Here is a 6450-nt window from a genome sequence, read left to right as displayed (position 1 = left end):
ATACTTATTTATAGACACAAATTAAATGGCTACTGGAGAAGCAGACAAGAAAAAAGTATTGGGGAAGGCCAAAGAGAAGGTCCTAAGAAAGGTCCTATAACGGTTTACTTCACACCCATGGGTTGCATGATGGGCTTCTTACCTGATCCATGTTTCTCATCTCCTCTACTATCCTACACTTCCCCTTTAGGGATAGCAAGGGGTTGAATGAGAAATGCATATATGTAGTTCAACTCTGAATTTTTCTGACATTTTTACTTTTTGAAATACCAATGTGAACTACTACCAAAAATGGATTAATGCTATGATCTCTAGTTCCAAGGTCTTAGGTTTCAATAATCTGGATCTATCCGGGTTGTTTAACATCACTTCTATAACAAAGTACTTTAAATGTTTATAAGGAAAAGACTAGCCTTTGCTTAACCAGCATACTTCTTTTTGTTAAACAGTCACATGACCTATCCTATTTCCTTCTCTGCCTAAGCTTCCAGGAGCTCATAGCAAAGTTTTATACTCCATTTCAGTTACTATCTTTATCCTAGATTACGTAATTTAATTCCACTCATACCCCCTTTTATTTAAATCATCCTCCATTTCATATTTGCTTGAACTTAAGTTTTATTGCATCTGTACTTTTTATGGTAAGTTAACTTTCAAAAGTAATTTTTTGCAGAAATAAATACATTTAATAGGAGGTGAGGGTAGGTTTGGAAGCTTAAAATCCTTGCTGACCCTTAACCTCACTCTCATCTGGACTGCCACTATAGCCTCCTAAATGGCATTCCCAGGTCCTTTCCCTTGGTTAGACCTATGCTCAACTCCATTTATTCTCCACAGCATTCAGACTAGTGTTCTAAAAATGAAAAAAAAAAAAACTTTTCTCCCTTTTTCCTCTGCTTACACACTCCAGAAGTATACCATTGCTCACAGAATAAGGACCAAAGTCCTTAAAAGGGCCTACAAAGCCCTGCAGGATATGACCCCAGCCTGCCTCTTCAGCCTCATTCGGCCTCACTGCTCTCTATGCTTTCACTTCCTCCAATGCTCCAAGCCCCTTCTCAGCACTGGACTTTCGCATCTACTATTCCCTCTGCCCTGCTGCCTTTGCCTAGTTAATTCTTACAGTGCCTTCAGATCTCAGTTCACCCTTCACTGCTTCATGGAAGCTGTCCCCAGCTCTCCTGACCAGAACAAATCCCCCTAGTATATATTTTCATAGCACCATGTAGCCCTCCTTTATAGGACTCAACATAGCTGTAATTTAACATTCATTTGTGTAATTCCCTAATTAATATACATCTGTCTTACCAAAATGTAAGGTCCATGAGTAAGAATATTTTGTTTTTGCTAATCACTATATCCCAGTCTTAATAAATATTTGTTGACTGAATGATAAGCACTCAACCTCTCTGTCTCCCCAACTGAGAACCTGGGTATTTTGTTTACTGAGGTAGCCTAGAACCTGGCACAATGTCTTGCACGAAGTAGGTTTTCAAATATTAGTTAAATAAGAGGATGAAGGAAGGAAAGAATTTCAGTCCTGTTCTCTTTCTCACATCTCTTCAGCCATAAGGAACAAAGGAGAGAATGGAGAACACAAAAGCAGGTAAATCGAAACGTTTCTCAGACACAAGAATTCAAGCTAAGCAAGCTCTGGAATGACACAGAGAACAAAGCAAAATGGCAAATGAGAGCAAAGAAGAGAGAAAAGAGAGGCAATGAAGGAAAATGGAGGAGAAAGAACAGACTAAAATTAAGAGCTGGTGAAGAACAAATAGGAAGAGAAAGCACTCAAATGTATAAGTCAGGACAACACAGCACGGGACATAAAGAAAGTCAAGAAAGCCAAAATACTGCTTCCTATCATTCCTCCAGACCCTAAGGAAGCAACTGTTCCACAGCATGGGATCTGCCAAAAGTTTTCTCGTGAACCTAGAGCTGAAACTTAAAACTTTTGGAGGGACCAGCCCACTCAAGTAGAAAGAAAGGGATATAGAAAGAAGATGACCACATGACCACTACTGGTTGGATATACCAAGGATAAGCAGCACCTGACTTAACAGCTGCCCAAGGGGCAGTGGGCAGTTGGCCTAGCATCTTACCCAACGGATGCACTCATTACTGGACAACCCAACAGATCCCTTCTCCTGGGAAGTCTGAATGTAGGTCGGATAACATGGCAGCATACATTCAACAGTATTAAGTGGCCACACACCATGTCCCAAGCACCAATTGAGGCACTGAGGATACTGCAGTACATACAATATAGCAGGCCTGTCTTCAAGGATTTTACATTCCAGTGGGGGAGAAAAACAATAAAGAATTGCAAAATAAATGTTTATTATAATGTCATGTACAGGAAAGTCTGATAAAGAAAAATAAAACAGAAGAAGCAGTATCGGGGGGAGATTCCACTTTATATAGAATGGTCAAGGAAGTTTCTCTAAGGAGATGACATCTTATAGAGACCTGTATGAAGGAGCGAAGCAAAACAAATACTTGGGAAAGAACATTCTAGGTAGAGAGAACAAGTACAAATTTTCTGAAGTAGGAGTACGCTAGGTGTGTGTGTGAGGAAGAACAGAGAGGTCAAGGCTGGAAGACTGTGAACAAAGGGTAGCAACTGAGACCAAAGAGGAGCAGGGGGCAGGTCCTGCAGAGCCGAGTAAGCCTCAGTAAGGACTCTGAATTTTATTCTCAGTGAGATGAGACGACACTGAGAGCAGGGGAATGATGAAAGAATAGAAAATCCCACACCACCGACCATGAGAGTGTGCGCAGGCCATGAGGGGGCTAGGATGGTAGAGAGGGTAGTTGGATGGTAGCAGACTTAGATAAGAAGCAGAGAGAACGGAGAATCAGATACCACAATACCTTGCATCCCATGCACGCGCTAATGAGCAAAACGCTAGAAGGCTACGGTACCCTGAACATCAGTATGGAAGGTGATTCCATGAGGCTGTGTGCTGTTTCCTGCCTTCCCTGTTCCCCATCTGCACTACCCTTAGAATATGGTCCAATTTACCAAAGCGAAGAAAGGCCCAAGCCCAAGTTTCTTATCATCTACTTGACAATTCATCACTAAGATACCTACCTACCTTACTTCCTATTTGTTTTTCCCTTCTTACCCAGACCAACGTTCTTTTCATTCCTTCATCCCTCAAGGCCTTATTTTATCTGTCCTCCATACTTGGAATACCCTTCCCTTGTACATCTCAACCCATTTATTTCTGTCCCTTGATAAGAAAAGGAGGTAGTGAATATACGGAAAACACCTTCAAAGAACCCAAGGAAATGATTTTAAAAATTAACAGGGAATGGGTGAACTGTATGGTATGTAAATTATATCTCAATAAAGTTGTTTTTAAAAATGGACAGGGAAGTTTTCCTCCTGCCTAAATTAAACAAAAAAACAACTAGTCTGTGATGTATTTAGGGCTCTCTAAAGATCTTCTAAATAATTCTTGTGATTGTATTACAAAAAAGGACTCTAACTAAATACATTTTCTGTTTCAATTGCTAAAACACAAATGTAAAGTTTAACTCAATAGATGAGATACAGCATCTGGTAACACATTACTGGAGAAAAAATATCAATAAACATTTGTATTCACAAAACTAAAATGTCATGCACTTACTAGTGACAAATTTAGTCAGTGACACCGCAACTTACCAAATGAGGAGGAAATAAATAGGGACAACCTTAAACTCTATTTTGGAGGGTGCCTCAACAGCATTCCTCCCTTAAAAATCTATTTAAAAAATTTGCAGGGGCCGGCTCAGGGGCACAGCGGTTAAGTGTGCAGGTTCTGCTTCAGCGGCCTTGGATTTACCAGTTCGGATCCTGGGTGCGGACATGGCACAGCTTGGCAAGCCATGCTGTGGTAGGCATCCCACATATAAAGTGGAGGAAGATGGGCACAAATGTTAGCTCAGAGCCAGTCTTCCTCAGCAAAAAAAAGAAAAAAAGAGGAGGATTGGCAGCAGATGTTAGCTCAGGACTAATTTTCCTCAAAAAAAAAAATTTGCAGAATACTTTATTCCTTGGAATATCTGATTTAATATGCTCCAATTTTCATTTGCACGTCTTGAGGAATTTTAATTAAGGTAGGATTTGCTAAGGTCAATAAAGCTATACACACTAAGGATGCTGAAAATCCAATCAGCAATTTTTTTTCCCTACAAGTAGGGAAAAAGTTATGTAGTTATTTCCAGATCTTATAATCATATAACAAATAGATTATTTCAAATAACCACCCATTTTTTCCTTTATTTCACTAAATTGTAAAGTCTTCCCAAAAATGTAAGGACGTTACAAAAGGACTCAGAATAATGATGTAGAAGTTATATTTTGATATTATTTCAACAGTGGGTATTTCATCTTTTCAGATGATTGACTTCATTCTGAAACTGTAATATTCTCCCCAACAAATCTGACAGTGTATAGTGTATTTACCTACTAGAAATCAGGTGCCTGAGAATTTTGTTAAACATCTTCCTTCTTCAGGAAGGGGAGGAAGGGAAAGAGTCATTCAAAATAATCAGAGATTACTTTTATTCTCTAATATCAATAATTGAAAGGAAATGTTCACTGTCATAAGAATAAAAAAGATTGAAATATTTAATGGGAAATTCTAATTGCCTTTCAGAATAATTATCCTCAACTGACCCAAATTCTCTCCACAGCGTCTTCTCCAAGTAAATCTTCACTTCCCATCTCTACATGGTTGGAACAAAGTGATTGGGGTCTAGTCCTGCGATACTTTATGCCACTCTTATGACACCTAGTCCACATTGCCTAATACCATAACTAGCTATGAACACCCAGGAGTGAAAAGAATAGGAGAGGATGAGAGCCTAAGGCTGCAAAATGCTAAAAGCATTCTGATTTTAGTGGAAATTAGTGAGAAGAGGACAGATTCTAGATACAGTAGGACAGTAAAACTGAGATAACATTTTGACTGGATTTGGATGTGCTTTGGTGGAATGGATGTGGGTGATGGGAGCAAGGGTGATAATTGGGATAGGAGGATGGGAAAAATAAGGATTTGAAAAGAGAAATCAAGAACGACTCCTAGGTTACAGGGTGAGAATGGTCATTCCAGTAAAGAAATGAGGAAGGCTGGAGGAAGAGCAGACATGCCAGGCTATCAAATCCTGCGGCAGGCTGAATAATGGCCCCCACATATGTCCATGTCATAGTCCTCAAAACCTATGAATATGTTTCCTTACCTGGTAAAAGGGACTTTGCACATATGATTAAATTAAGTATCTTGAGATGGGGAGATTATCCTGGATTATCCGGATGGGCTCAATATAGTCACGAATCTTCTTATAAGAGGAATGCAGGAGAGTAAGAGATGCTTATGAGATTATGCAGAGACATAAAGACAGAAGCATAAGGAAGAGAGAAGGGAAGATGCTATGTTGCTGGCTTTGAGGATGGAGGAATGGGCCACAAGCCAAGGAATGCAGCTGGCCTCTAGAAGTTAAAAAAGTTAGACATGATTCTCCCCTAGGGCCTAAAGATGGAATGCAGCCCTACCAACACCTTGATGTTAGCGCAGTGAAACTGACTTCAGACTTCTGACCTCCAGAACTGTGACAATAAATTCACGTTGTTTGAAGCCACTAAGTTTGTAGTAATTTGTTACAGCAGCAATAGGAAACTAATACATACATGTTAGACTTGCAGCACCTATTAGATATTGAAGTAGAGATGCTGAGTAGGCAGTCTGGAGCTCAGAGAGGGCAGGACTAGAGAAATAAAACCAGAAGAATTTGTTTGAACAATGGACCCTCTCCCCCACATCACTCTAACCATGCATCCCAAGAAACTATTCATGCACACACAATATTTTTTCATGTAACTTCAAGATGTTCAAAAATCCCTGTATTCATAGAACCTCCAGAATATGTTAAGTAATCACAAGGCAGCCTGTTCTAACCCTGATAAGATTACTCCCTCCCTAAGGAGGATGAAACCAAGTAACTCTTCACTTTAAAAAGATCTTTTTTAAAAATCTCTTCTCTCTGGGGCCAGCCCAGTGGTGTAGTGGTTAAGTAGCGGTGTATTGGTTAAGTTCACGTGCTCTGCTTCAGAGGCCCGGGATTTGCCAGTTCAGATCCTGGGCACAGACCTACACAGTGCTTATCGAGCCATGCTGTGGAAGGCGTCCCACATATAAAATAGAGGAAGATGGGCACAGATGTTAGCTCAGGGCCAGACTTCCTCAGCAAAAAAAAAAAAAAAAAAAAAAAGAGGAGTATTGGCAGCAGATGTTAGCTCAGGGCTAATCTTCCTCAAAAAAAAAAAAATTGCAGAATACTTTATTCCTTGGAATATCTATCTGATTTAACATGCTCCAAATTTCATTTGCACATCTTGAGGAATTTTAATTAAGAATAGCAGTCGGCTGATCAATGAAATTTTTTATCAATGAATTTTAA

The 6450-nt window shown here is 39.6% G+C and overlaps 1 protein-coding gene across 22 annotated transcripts in view; it reads right to left on the bottom strand.

The window, feature by feature from the left end:
* SH3D19 (SH3 domain containing 19) overlaps positions 1-6450 on the bottom strand; it is a 163185-nt gene that overhangs the window by 137770 nt on the left and 18965 nt on the right. The window lies entirely within an intron of this gene.

Source organism: Equus caballus, chromosome 2, assembly GCF_041296265.1.
Source record: "Equus caballus isolate H_3958 breed thoroughbred chromosome 2, TB-T2T, whole genome shotgun sequence".
NCBI classification, from domain to species: domain Eukaryota; kingdom Metazoa; phylum Chordata; class Mammalia; order Perissodactyla; family Equidae; genus Equus; species Equus caballus.
This window is presented reverse-complemented; position numbering and strand designations above follow the sequence as displayed.